Here is a 14,433-nt window from a genome sequence, read left to right as displayed (position 1 = left end):
ACCAGAGAGCTATGCAGCCCAGTGTAGGCCAAAGGGTCCAGAATGTGAAAGGAAGTTTTAAGATCCCCATACGTTTTTCCAAAAAGAGCATTAAAGGAGTGAATTGATAACCAGACCCAGCTCTTCAGAGTGCCCCAAGGTAGTCACTTGTACTTTTAAATGATAGCTACTTATAGAGCTCCTCCCTTTCTAGGATAATTTTCCTGAAAACCTTCTGCTACAAAACAACAAAAATGTTAACTGAATCATTAAAAACATATTGTCAATATATTCTGTTTCTGGCAATATGTTATTGACATCAAAACTTCAGCTGAAAACAAATATATTCCTAAATCACCTTAAAAGTGTTGAAGATGGGGGAAAGTTGGAACCCTGAGAGGGAAAGTGAATACATAAGGAGCACTAAACTGCTTTTATCCTGAGGACGTTTGTCAATACCAAGAAACTGGGCTTCACATGGGATCTAACAAGACAAAGGTGACAGAAGTCAAGGGCAGGCCTGAATAGAGGTGAGGAATCTCATAAGAGCCAGTCCCACTTTAAATTGTGCCCCCACGTGGCTATTACTTCTGGGTAATTATGAACCAGAATTAAATACATAGCATCTTCCTCTAAATTCAACCCAGAGAACTGCAGGGAATGCTGCTTTGGAGCAAATTGGAGCTTAGAAGGAAAGAAAACACACACACGCATGCGCGCGCGGCACACACACACACACACACACACACACACACACACACACACACAGGAGAGAAGGTGAGAAGGAGGAAGGGAAGGAAGGAATAAAGGAAGGAGGGCAGGGGAGGGAAAGGGAACAGAATGAAAGAAAGATAAAGGAAGGAAGAAAAGGGAGGGAAAAACTGTACAGCTGAGGACGTGTGCACAAGCTTCACTAAAATTCTAAATAAAATGTCAGCAAATCAAAGCCCCCAAAATATATGAATAATAACATATCATGATGAAATGAGATTTCAAATAGGAATTTTTGTTTAATGTTAGCTTAATATTAGAAAATTAATCAACACAAATTACCATATTAACAGATAAAAGGAGAAAAATCATATAATGCTCTCAATAAATACACACACACACAAAAAATAACTCTAAAAAGCTTAATAACCATTCATTCCATATAGAAGTTTTCAGCAAATACCAGCAGGACAAAAAAAAAAAAATTCTCCAATCTAAAAATATTTATGGGCTATAAGTGATTTAATAAGTAGACATAAAACTTTGATAACTTGCCTTTGAGATTAGAAACTAGACAAGGATGCCCATTATCACCAACTTTATTCAATATTGTATCTGGGAATTCTCACCAACATGGTAATGCAAGAAAAATAAACAAACAATGTAAGAATTAAAAAGGATACAAGATATTTTCAGCGGATATGATTATGTATCTAGAAAATCTAAATGAATTAGAGATAAGTTGTTAAAATTAATAAGAGAGATTAGCAAGTTTGCTTAATGCAAAGTCAACATGAAAAAAATCAATTCTATTTCTAAGCTCTAGCAACAAAATATTTTTATTAAATTTATTAGGGTGACATTGGTTAGTAAAATTATATAGGTTTCAAGTGTACAATTCTATAATACATCATCTATATTATTATATGTGTGTTCACCACCCAGAGTCAGTTCTTTAACCACCATATATTTGATCCCCTTTACCCTCTGCTACCATCTCATCTTCCCCCTTACCCTCTGGTAACCACTAAACTCTTGTCTGCGTCTATGAAGTTTTGTTTGTTTGTTTTTCTTGTTCCTTTGTTACTTTCAACTTATATCCCACATGTAAGTGAAGTCATATGGTTCTCAACTTTTTCAGTCTGGTTTACTTCACTTAGCATAATAATCTCAAAATCCATCCATGTTGTTGCAAATAGCAATATTTCATCTTTTGTTATGGCAGAGTAGTATTCCACTGTGTATATATGTGACACATCTTCTTTATCCAATCATCTGTTAAAGGACACGTTTTGGTTGCTTCCATGTCTTGGCCACTGTGAATAATACTGCAATGAACATCAGGGTACATATATCTTTACAGATAAATGTTTTCAGATTTTTTGAGTAGATACCCAAAAGAGGGATTGCTGGGTCAAATGTTAATTCAACTCTTAACTTTTTGAGGAACCTCCATACTGTTTTCCATAGCAGCTGTACTAATTTATATTCCCACCAACAGTGTGTGAGGGTTCCTTTTTCTCCACAGCCTCTCCAACACTTGTTACTTGTTACATGTGCTTGTTGGCCATTTGTATATATGGAGAAATGCCTGCTTTCTCTTGTAGGGTCTGCGTTTTCTTTCAGGCTTTCGCCATGGTAGGGTGATTTATCAGCTCAATTTGCCTGGGACTTAGGGGTTTCATGGAATGCAAAGGACTTTTAGATTTTTTTTTTTATTAATTTTATTGGGGTGACAATTGTTAGTAAATTTACATAGATTTCAGGTGTACAATTCTGTATTACATCGTCTATAAATCCCATTGCGTGTTCACCACCCAGAGTCAGTTCTCCTTCCATCACCATATATTTGATCCCCTTTACCCTCATCACCCACCCCCCACCCCCTTACCCTCTGGTAACCACTAAATTATTGTCTGTGTCTATGAGTTTTTGTTTCTCATTTGTTTGTCTTGTTCTTTTTGGTTTATATACCACATATCAGTGAAATCATAGGGTTCTCTGCTTTTTCTGTCTGACTTATTTCACTTAGCATTATACTCTCAAGATCCATCCATGTTGTCACAAATGCTCCTATATCATCTTTCCTTAACGCCGAATAGTATTCCATTTGTATATGTACCACAACTTCTTTATCCATTCATCTATCGAAGGACATTTTGGTTGTTTCCATGTCTTGGCCACCGTAAACGAAGCTGCAATGAACATTGGAGTACACGTGTCTCTATAGAGAAATGCTTTTATATTTTTGGGGTAGATACCCAGGAGAGCGATTGCTGGGTCATATGGTAATTCTATTCGTAATTTCTTGAGGAACCTCCACACTGCCTTCCATAACGGCTGCACCAGTCTGCATTCCCACCAACAGTGTATGAGAGTTCCTTTTTCTCCACAGCCTCTCCAACACTTGTTACTATTTGTTTTGTTGATGAAAGCCATTCTGACTGGGGTGAGGTGATACCTCATTGTGGTTTTTATTTGCATTTCCAAATAGTGAAGTTGAGCATTTTTTCATATATCTCTTAGCTATTTATTTGTATGTCTTCTTGGGAGAAGTGTCTTTTCAGGTCCTCTACCCAATTTTTAATGGGATTGTTTTTTTTTTGTCGTCAAGCTGTACAAGTTCTTTATATATTTTGGATACAAGCCCCTTATTAGAGGTGTTGTTTGCAAATATCTTCTCCCATTCTGAATTTGTTTTGTCGGTGATTTCTTTTGCTGTGCAGAAGCATTTTAGTTTGATAGAGTCCGATTCATTTGTTTTAGCTGTTATTTCCTTTGCATTTGAGGTCAAATTCATAAAATCCTCTTGGAACCCAAAGTCCTTAAGTTTAGCTCCTATGTTTTCTTCTATACAGTTTATTGTTTTAGGTCTTATGTTTAGGTCTTTGATCCATTTTGAGTTAATGTTGGTATACGGTGACAGATAGCAGCCTACTTTCATTGTTTTGCATATGGTTTTCCGATTTTCCCAGCACCATTTATTTAAGGGGTTTTCTTTTCTCCATAAGTTTTTGGCTTTTTTGTCAAAAATTATCTGCCCATATATATGTGGGTTTATTTCTGGGTTTTCAATTTTGTTCCATTGGTCTGTGTCTATTTTTCTGCCAATACCATGCTGTTTTGATTATTGTAGCCCTGTAGTACAAGCTAGTCAGGCAGTGTGATACCTCCATCATTGTTTCTTTTTCTTATGATTGCTATGGCTATTTGGGGTCTTTTGTGATTCCATACAAATCTGATGATTTTTTTGTTCTATTTCTTGAAAAAATGCCATTGAGATTTTGACAGGAATTGCATTAAATCTGTATATTGCTTTGGGTAATATGGCCATTTTAACTATGTTGATTATTCCATGCCATAAACATGTAATATCTTTTCATTTCTTGTATCTTCTTCAATTGCTTTTAAGAATATCTTATAGTTTTCAGTGTATAGGTCCTTCACATGCTTTGTTAAGTTTATTCCTAGGTATTTTAGTATTTTGGTTGCAATTGCAAAAGGAATTGCTTTTATATTTTCTGAATTTTCATTGTTAATATATAGGAATACAATGGATTTTGTATATTGATTTTGTATACAGCAACTTTACTGTAAAATTTAAAATATACCATTTATAATTCAATAAAAATACATACAAAATACTTTTTACAGAATGAAATATTTCTACAGGAAAAATTCTGAAACATAATATTGAGATATATGTCAAATATGTCAATTTTCTTTGAATGGATTAATAAATGTTCTTTAAGCACAATTAAAATGTCACACTACAATGAAACTCACTGTTAAACACACCCACACACACACACACACACACACACATGCAAACATAGAGTAAGAGTCTTAAGTCAGTCTTTTAGTGGACAGACAGGGACTCCAAGGCACTGCAAGAGAGCTTGTAATATTACAGACAGAGGCTACAGCAAACATACAAAATAATATAATTTGAAGAAAACAGAGACTGTGTTGTAAGAAGAACTTTTTTAAAATAATAATAGTATCATTAAATCTTCACAGTGAAGAGAAAATTCAGCCTCCATGAAACAAGAACAGGATACTATATAAGGAAAAACATTTAAAGACAGGGAAACCACATTGGCTGGTAAAAATGTAACAGCATAAGTGGAAAACTCAACAGAGAGGTTGGACAATAAAGCTTTAGCATAAAAGTGATTGAAAATAGGAGAAGCAGGATACAGAAATTAGTGTTCAGAAGGTCTCACATCTGTTTAATAGGTTCTTCAGAAAGATAGAGTCATTATAGAATGACACAAGATAATTTTTCAGAAAAAAATAAACATGAGAGTCACATGGATCCATGTGAAAAGATTTAGCTTTGGAGTCAAACGTTTACAATTTCTGAAATTGAGTGAGTCTCAGCTTGCACTTGTGTATGAGGTCTGACACTTAAATTCGTCAACTTGTTACTGTGTGCTTACATTGGCAGCACTGCACAAACAGCTCAGTAAGGTTTCATAACCTTGGTATATCAGTGTCTCGCAGCTGTGGTCATGTCAATGTGTGGTGGTGTCTTGCTGGGTGGCATTCATTATTGTTGTTGCGTATTTTTGTATGCCGTCCCCAGAACGTTTGACCTTGAATTAGAGCAAAAAACAAACATTAAATTTCTTGTTAAACTTGGCAAGAATGGAAGTGAAATTAGGGACATGATAATCCAACTTTATGGGGATAATGCCATGAAGAAAACGGCAGTGTACAAATGGATTAAATGTTTTTTCTGAGGTCAGAGAACACGTCACTGATGAAGAGGTCAGGGCAGCCAGTAACAAACAGAACTGATAAAAACATTGCAAAAATTCGTGAATTGTGTGTCAAAATTATCAGCTGACTGCGAGAAGCATAGCTGACCAGGTAAGCATTGATAGAGACACAGTCAGGAAAATCTTAACTGAAAATCTTGGCATGACAGGTGTGTGCAAAAATGATTCCAAAGGAGCTCAATGATGAACAAAAGCAAAGGAGAGTCGAAGTTTGCCAAGACCTTTCGGAGAGGCAAGACGAAACACCAGTGTAATGTGTCAAAGTGTACAATGGAAGTCAGCCAGTTCTCCATGACCAAAAAAGTTCCACCAAACCAAATCAAGAGTTAAAACAATGTTGCAAACATTTTTTTGACATCAGAGGGATTGTTCATTATGAATTTGTACCAACTGGACAAACAGTTAACAAAGTTTACTATTTGTAAGTGCTGAAATGGCTGCGTGAAAAAGTTAGAAGAAAACGACCTGAACTTTTCATCAATTCATGGCTGTTGCATCACGACAATGCACCGGCTCACATGGCACTGTCTGTGAGGGAGTTTTTTTGTTTCTTTGTTTGTTTTTTAACTAAAGTATACTGGGGTGACAATTGCTAGTAAATTTACATAGATTTCAGGTGTACAATTCTATATTACATCATGTATAAATCACATTGTGTGTTCACCACCCAGAGTCAGTTCTCCTTCCATCACCATGTACTCGACCCCTTTACCCTCATCTACCACCCCCCTTCCCCATTCCCCTCTGGTAACCACTAAACTATTGTCTGTGCCTATGAGTTTTTGTTTCTCATTTGTTTGTCTTGTTCCTTTGTTGTTTTGGGTTCATATTTCCCACATATTCATGATTTCACCACATATCAGTGAAATCATACGGTTCTCTGCTTTTTCTGTCTGACTTATTTCACATAGCTTTATAATCTCAAGATCCATCCAAGTTGTCACAAATGATCCTATTTCATCTTTTCCATTGTATTCCATTGTGTATATATACCACGACTTCTTTATCCATTCATTTATCAAAGGATATTTTGGTTGTTTCCGTGTCTTGGCCACAGTAATTAAACCTGCAATGAACATTGGAGCACACGTGTCTTTATGGATAAATGCTTTCAGATTTTTTGGGTAGATACCCAGAAGAGGGATTGCTGGGTCATACGGTAATTCTATTCGTCATTTTTTGAGAAACCTACACATGGCCTTCCATAATGGCTGCACCAGTCTGCATTCCCACCAACAGTGTATGAGGGTTCCCTTTTCTCCACAGCCTCTCCAACACTTGTTACTATTTGTCTTGTTGATGATAGCCATTCTGACTGAGGTGAGGTGATATCTCATTGTGGTTTTCATTTGCATTTCTCTGATGATTAGTGATGTTGAGCATTTTTTCATATGTCTATTTGCCATTTGTATGTCCCCTTTGGAGAAATGACTCTTCAGGTTCTCTGCCCATTTTTCAATGGGGTTGTTTGTTTTTTTGTTGTTGACTTGCATGAGTTACTTGTATATTTTGGATATTAGCCCCTTATCAGAGGCACTGTTTGCAAAAATCTTCTCCCATTCAATCGGTTGCCTCTTTATTTTGTCAATGGTTTTTTTTGCTGTGCAAAATCTTTTAAGTTTGATATAGTCCCAATCATTTATTTTAGCTTTTACTTCCCTTGCCTTTGGAGTCAAATTCATAAAATGCTATTTGAACCCAAGGTCCATAGATTTAGTACCTATGTTTTCTTCTATGCAGTTTATTGTTTCTGGTCTTATGCTTAAGTCTTTGATCCATTTTGAATTAATTTTGGTACATGGTGGCAGATAGCAGTCCAGTTTCATTCTTTTGCACTTGGCTTTTCAATTCTGCCAGCACCATTTATTGAAGAGGATGTCTTTTATCCATTGTATGTCTTTACCTTCTTTGTCAAAAATTATCTGTCCATATTTATGTGGTTTTATTTCTGGGTTCTCAATTCTATTCCAAATATCTATGTGTCTTTTTCTGCCAATACCATGTTGTTTTGATTATTGTTCCACTGTAGTACAAGTTAAAGTCAGGGAGTGTGATACCTCCAGCATTGTTCTTTTTTCTTAGCATTGCTTTGGCTATTCAGGGTCTTTTGTGGTTCCAAACAAATCTGATGATTTTTTTGTTCTATTTCTTTTAAAAATACCATTGGGATTTTGATGGGGATTGTATTAAACCTGTATATTGCTTTGGGTAATATGGCCATTTTAACAATGTTGATTCTTCCAATCCATGAGCACGGAAAGTCTTTCCATTTCTTTCTGACTTCTTCAATTTCTTTTAAAAATGTCCTATAGTTTTCAGCATATAAGTCTTTCACATCCTTGGTTAAGTTAATTCCTAGGTATTTTATTCTTTTTGTTTCAATTGCAAAGGAATTTTTTTTAATGTCTTTTTCTGAGATTTCATTGTTAGTATATAGGAATGCAATGGATTTCTTTTGTTTCTTGAAATAGGCCTGTAATGATGTAAATTTCCCTCTTAGAACTGCTTTCGCTGCATCCCAAAAATTTTGGTAGGATGTATTTTCATTCTCATTTGTTTCTGTGTATCTTTTCATCTCTCCTCTAATTTCTTCTCTGATCTGGTCGTTCTTTAAGATTATGTTGTTTAATCTCTACTTATTTGTGGTTTTATTCACTTTGTTTTGTAGTTGATATCCAATTTCAAAGCATTGTGATCAGAGAATATGCTTGGTATGATTTCAATCTTCTTAAATTTGCTGAAGTTAGTTTTATGTCCCAATATATGGTCTATCCTTGAGAATGGTCCATGTACACTAGAAAAAAATGTATAGTCTGATGTTTTAGGATGAAGTGCTCTATAAATGTCAATTATGTCCATTTCATCTAATGTGTCATTTAGGGCTGCTATTTCATTATTTATTTTCTGTTTGGATGACCTATCCATAGCTGTCAATGATGTATTTAGGTCCCCTAGTATAAGTGTGTTTTGGTCAATTTCTCCCTTTAGTTCTGTTAGTAGTTGCTTGGTATATTTTGGTGCTCCCTCATTGGGGGCATAAATATTGATGACTGTTATGTCTTCTTGTTGTATAGTCCCCTTTACCATTATAAAATGTCCATCTTAGTCTCTTGTTACCTTTTTTATCCTGAAGTCTGTTTCATCTGATATCATTATGGCTACACCTGATTTTATCTGGATACCATTTGCTTGGAGTGTCAATTTCCACCGTTTCACTTTCAGTCTATGCTTGTCCTTGTAGCTGAGATGTGTCTCTTAGAGACAGCATGTGGTTGGGTTTAGTTTTTTGATCGAATCTGCTACTCTGTGCCTTTTTATTGGTGAGTTCAGTCCATTTACATTTAGGGTGATTACTGATATGTGAGGATTTCCTGTCATTCTATCTTAATTTTTTTGGTAAGGCTGTGTCTCCAGTGTTTCTTTGCCTTTTTGTTGTTGTCTATTATTTCTGTGTGGTGGTATTCTATGATGTTTCCCTCTGTTTCTTCTTTTATTACAGTATATATTTCAATTCTGGATTTTTTTTGAGTGGTTACCCTTAAGTTTGTCTAAAGAAAGTTTGATATTTAGAGTATTCCATTTTCTTCCTCATACTTACTTTCTTTATTTCCATATTCTGGTTCAGGCCTTTACTCTCCCCCTTTTTATGTTTTGGTTGCCAAAAAATGTCCCTGTTGATGGTGGTCGAATAGCTCCTTTAGTATTTCTTGTAGTGCAGGTCGTGTATTAGAAAATTCCCTCAGCTTCTGTATGTCTGGAAAGGTCTTCCTTTCTTCTTCATATCTAAAGGATATCTTTGCTAGGTATATTATTCTTGGTTCATAATTTCTCTCTTTCAATAGTTTGAATATTTTGTTCCACTCCTTTCTGGCTTGTAGGGTTTCTGCTGAAAAATCTGATTATAATCTTACGGGCTTTCCTTCGTAGGTTACCATCTTCTTTTCCCTGGCTGCCTTGAGGATTCTTTCTTTGTCATTGTCTTTTGACAGCTTCAATACAATGTGCGTTGGAGAAGGCCCGGTGAGGTTGAGGTAATTAGGTATTCTATTTGCTTCTTGGATTCGAGGATCCAGTTCTTTCCAAAAGTTTGGGTAGTTCTCCTCTACTATTTGTTTGAATATACTCTCTGTTCCCTTCTCCCTTTCTTCCCCTTCTGGTATGCCCATTATTTTTATATTCCTCTTTCTGATGGAGTCAGAAAGCTTTTGTAGAGTTCCTTCATTTCTTTTAAGTCTCAAGTCTCTTTCTTCTTTCCATGTCATTTCCAGGTTTCTATCTTCGATGTCACTGATTCTTTCCTCCATCTGGTCAACTCTACTATCTAAGTTGGCTATTTCATTCCTAATTTCTTCTATTGATCTCTTAATCTCCGGAAATTCTATTTGGTTCTTTTTTAAATTTCAATCTCTTTGGCAAAATGTTCATGTTGTCCTTTGTGTTTCTGAGTTCATTAAACTGCCTTTCTGTGTTTTCTTGCATCTTGTTGAGTTTTTTCAGAACTGCAATCTTGAATTCTCTGTCATTTATGTCACATATTTTCATATCTTTAAGTTCATTTTCTGGAGCATTTTCATTTTCTTTCTGAGCTGTCTTGTTGCCTTGGTTATTCAGGGCAATTAATGACTTATTATTTCTCTTCCTAGACATCTACAGGAGTGGCTTCTGCAACAGGTTGATAGAAAGAGGTCTTTCTTTTGTTTTCCAGTATGTGTTGGTAGAATGTTTTATTTTGTCTCCGACTGCCGCTTTTTTTTCTCTCTCACACTGTAGTGTTATGTTTTCTCAAAACTATTCTAGCTTCTCACACAATGGAAGGATTCCCTGGAAGGCAGGTTTCACCTCTGTTAACAGTTTGCCTGGGTAGTAGGGTGCCACATCCTTGTGGGGATGTGGAGAGCTTTTGAACTTCCAAAGTTCTTCCTGCACCAGATTCAGAGCCTGTGCGTTTCAGCAGTTCTGTTTACTCCTGCAGGGATCCACCCAGATAGGTCGGGCCAGGGGCAGGGTGAGTTGTGAGAGGTGGCCCAGAGCAATGGCGGCGACCACCATCACAGCAAGTCCTGCTTCCACAGTTCCCTCCCCTTTTACCAGAATTAGCTGTGCTGCGAGTCTGTGTCTTTGGACCACAGTTCTCAGAAATGCAAATATTCTGTTCTTCTGATCTGACACTGCTACTGTTTCGCTTCTAACACTTTGCTAGTGGGGATGGGGCAAGCTCTGGGAAGGTACAGAGGGGGCGGCTAGTCTCAATGTCTAAGGCTTCTGTTCTCTGTGGCAGTGAGGGCTTAAACCACCATTTTCAGCCTTCTTCCCTCAGTCTTTGCTCCGAGGTCTCTGCCGTGAGCGTTGGGTTCAGCCGTGTTATATGCTGCCCCCTCAACCCTGTGGGCCATAAATGGAGCCCTAGCAGTCCGAGTTCTTCCCTCTTCCACAGCTAAGGTAGTTCTGGGATGCAGCGAGCTCGGAGCATTGGGCTAGGTCTGTGTCCTGCTCCCCGGTGGCTCCGTCTCCCCTGCTCTCGCAATTTGCTCACCTTTAGGTGAATTCAGTAGTGAGCCTCTTTGTCTTGATTGTCTGCTGTGCAGGGAGTTCTTTGTGGAGTTATGGTTGTTCTATTTCTTGTAAATTCAAGGGGAGATTTCCAAAGGCTCACCTCATGCCAACATTCTGATCACTCCCTTATGAGGCAGTTTTTAGCCAGTAAACAAATAACTGTATTGGAACATCTTCCCTAATCACCTGATCTGGCCCCAGTGACTTCTTCCTTTACCCAAAGATAAAGGAAATATTGAAAGGAAGATATTTTGATGACATTCAGAACATCAAGTGTAATATGACAACAGCTGTGATGGCCATTCCAGAAAAAGAGTTCCAAAATTGCTTTGAAGGGTGGACTAGGTGCTGGCATCAGTGCATAGCTTCCCAATGGGAGTACTCAAAGGTGACTGTAGGATATTCAGCAATGAGGTATGTAGCACTTTTTCTAGGATAAATTCAAGAACTTAAGTGTATAGTGAGAACTGACAGCAAGTTTAAAACATGAAATGTGATCATAGGTGATAAGTACCCAACATATTTCTGACACCAAAAAATATTGGTCCCTTCCCTCCCATACAAAGTCTGTCACTCTTTTTTATTAAGCTTCCTAGTTCTTTGACTGTACCAAGTAACAGTTTTCTGTAGTAGAAATTTGAGTTTGCACAATGTGTTGTTTATTTGAAAGTTCTCTTACAAATATAGCATTTGATCTTCAAATTTATACTTCAGAAGAAATAGCTATGCCAATTTGAAAATTGATTGTTATAGAAATGAAAGGCAACAGCAACAATGTCCAAAATTCTGTATAAGTCCTGGTTATCACTATTATATCTATTATTCCCTCAAAATATGTTTAAGTCTAGAGAAAAGTTCTAATATTGTGACATCTAAATGACATCTCCCAGACCATTAACTGACCCAAAAAGTATATCCTATCAAATGTTCCCTTTTGGGATTTGGAATTATATGGTCACTAGACTGATAAAGTACTAAAATTACAAAATTAAGAAGAGAATAACTCCAAGATGTACCCAAATTTCAAAGAAGAAGAAGAAGAAGAAGAAGAAGAAGAAGAAGAAGAAGAAGAAGAAGAAGAAGAAGAAGAAGAAGAAGAAGAAGAGAAATATATTTAAACATGTTTTTGATATATACAAAACTTTAAGAAAAAATATCCTCAGCTGGAAATTATGTAATTTCATCTCTGAGGTCTATTTCAGATACATTCCCTTGGGAAGAGCTACCACATAATTATCAATCCTATATATTAAAAAGAATGTTCCAGTCAGACTGCACCCCAAGAGGTCCAGGCTCCATAGAGCATAGAAATAAACCTGACACGTGACAAGGAATATTCTTCCAATGCAGCCTCCCTCTCCAATGTCTTTGCCTGACCCCAGACCTCATTAACTTTGTTCTTATTTTGTGACATTATCTGCATTGAGGATAAGTCACCAACAACCTCGACCTCAGATGCTGATTATGTGACCCATAGGACAGCCAGGAGCAGTCAAGTGTGCTGATGAGGCATTGTGTTCTTTTATCTTTTGTATTGAACAGTGTTTTTGAGAGCAAATCCCATAAAAAGTTATGTGTCTCCATTGGCATCATTGTGAACAGTCCTGTTCTTACAAGACTCAAAGGACTCTTTCAGAGAATATTATGGAGCCAGGATGACCCATCAGGGGAAAGTCCCCTTCCTAATCAGTGTAAAAAGTGAGCGCCATCAAAGCCCACACTGAGACCATAATGGTGGTAAGGAGGAGCTGTGTGACTAGCCATAAAACCTGAGAAATAGTGATGACCTGGAGTGGCTTCAATGGCCACTCACGATCCATCCACATACACTAACATATTTCATTTATTCAGGCAACTGCAAGAGGTGAGAAAAAGGAAGTTGCCTATTATCCCTATTATCCTCATTTGTATTTTTAACCCTCTATGAGGCCCTGGTTGTTCCAAGAAAATCTGTTCAATGGTTGTCAGACAAGATTTTCTGAGCTTTCATCAGTAGAAAAAGACTCTTAAAAATGTCAGGACTTTCTAATATCAATTTATAAATGAGAATAAATTGACTTTTGTTGAACTTTGAGTACCACATGCTGATCAAGGCACTTTACATGTCGCCTGATTGAACCTTTCCCATGCCAATGGAAGATGGGTCAAAATTATATACGATTCCTCATATGCGCAGAAAAAAATAAATAGCATTTTTTTGTGTTATTTAAATCCCCTTAAGCCCCCAGTTCCAATGATGGCAGAAATTCCAGGGAGGAGAAAAACCTTTATCCTAACAATTCAATATAGCTATGAGTAATTAACTCAGTCTTTCTGCATTTTGCCCCATTCTCAAGTGTTCTCTTCCAGTTCTTAAGATGGTAAGAAGCTTCAGAGAAAAGCCTGCCCATTCTATTGGCTTTCAGAGGGGCACCTGCTCTTCCTACAGTTGGTGGTGGCTGACATAGGTTTCTGGTTATGTACATAAGTGAGAGGGCAAGGCAAAAGGGGATAGCTGCAGCAGTGTTAGGTATCTCCAACTATTAGAACCAACAGGGGCTGGTCTGGAAAGTTCTAAGGGGGAATCATAGCATTTCTGAGCTAAAGGTGAAACATAAGTGAAGGTTTTCCAGAGAAAGAAAAAAAATGGTTTAGCAATAAAGGCAAGAGAAAAAATTCTAGCTTAGGAGCAGAGCGACATTTACAGTGTCTTAAAGGTGAGAGAGGAGCAGGTACAAGAGAGAGCAAATATGTCTGCCTGACTGAAGTGAAAGGCTGGGCTGAGGACAATGAGAACCTGAGGTTATGAGGTGGCCCTCATTAGAGAGTATCTTAAATTCCATATGTGTTAACCCAAAAAGTTAGCTTCAATGCAAGACGATGAGAAGGGGAAGGATGTAGCTAAAGTCAAATATAACATAAATGGCTGTACATGTGACCAAGCACTGTGTCCTCACAACTATTCTAGTCAACACAAGGAGATAGCTCAGGGCCTTCACAAACCAAAGTTCAGAGAGAAAAAGTTTGCTGGAAGTAGACAGGCATTATCAAAGAAGGAACATGAATGGGATGGGTAAGCCTGCCTGGAGTAACCAAGGAAACTGATGAGAAACTGGAGAAAACCTGAGGAAGTCAAGTTCAGATCATGGCACCATGTTCTCTTTCATGGGATTTAATTTTCAGTTTGAGATTTAAGTTCAATTTGAGAGAGGACTGACAGCTGGATCATTTTTCTTTACAGATAATGAGGGGGAAAACATGGATACCCACTGTAGGAAGTAAGATTTGGGGTTACTTACCAGAGGCTGAAGGAAAAAACCATGCCCCTCCTCAGATGAGGCCAAAGAAGTGATTAAGGACTTGCTGTATATAGAAGAAGGAAGAAGAGCAGATAACTCCTAAGGTTTCTGCTTCTGGGGAGAGAAAG

Source organism: Rhinolophus hipposideros (assembly GCF_964194185.1).
Source record: "Rhinolophus hipposideros genome assembly, chromosome: 10".
Classification (NCBI taxonomy): domain Eukaryota; kingdom Metazoa; phylum Chordata; class Mammalia; order Chiroptera; family Rhinolophidae; genus Rhinolophus; species Rhinolophus hipposideros.
This window is presented reverse-complemented; position numbering follows the sequence as displayed.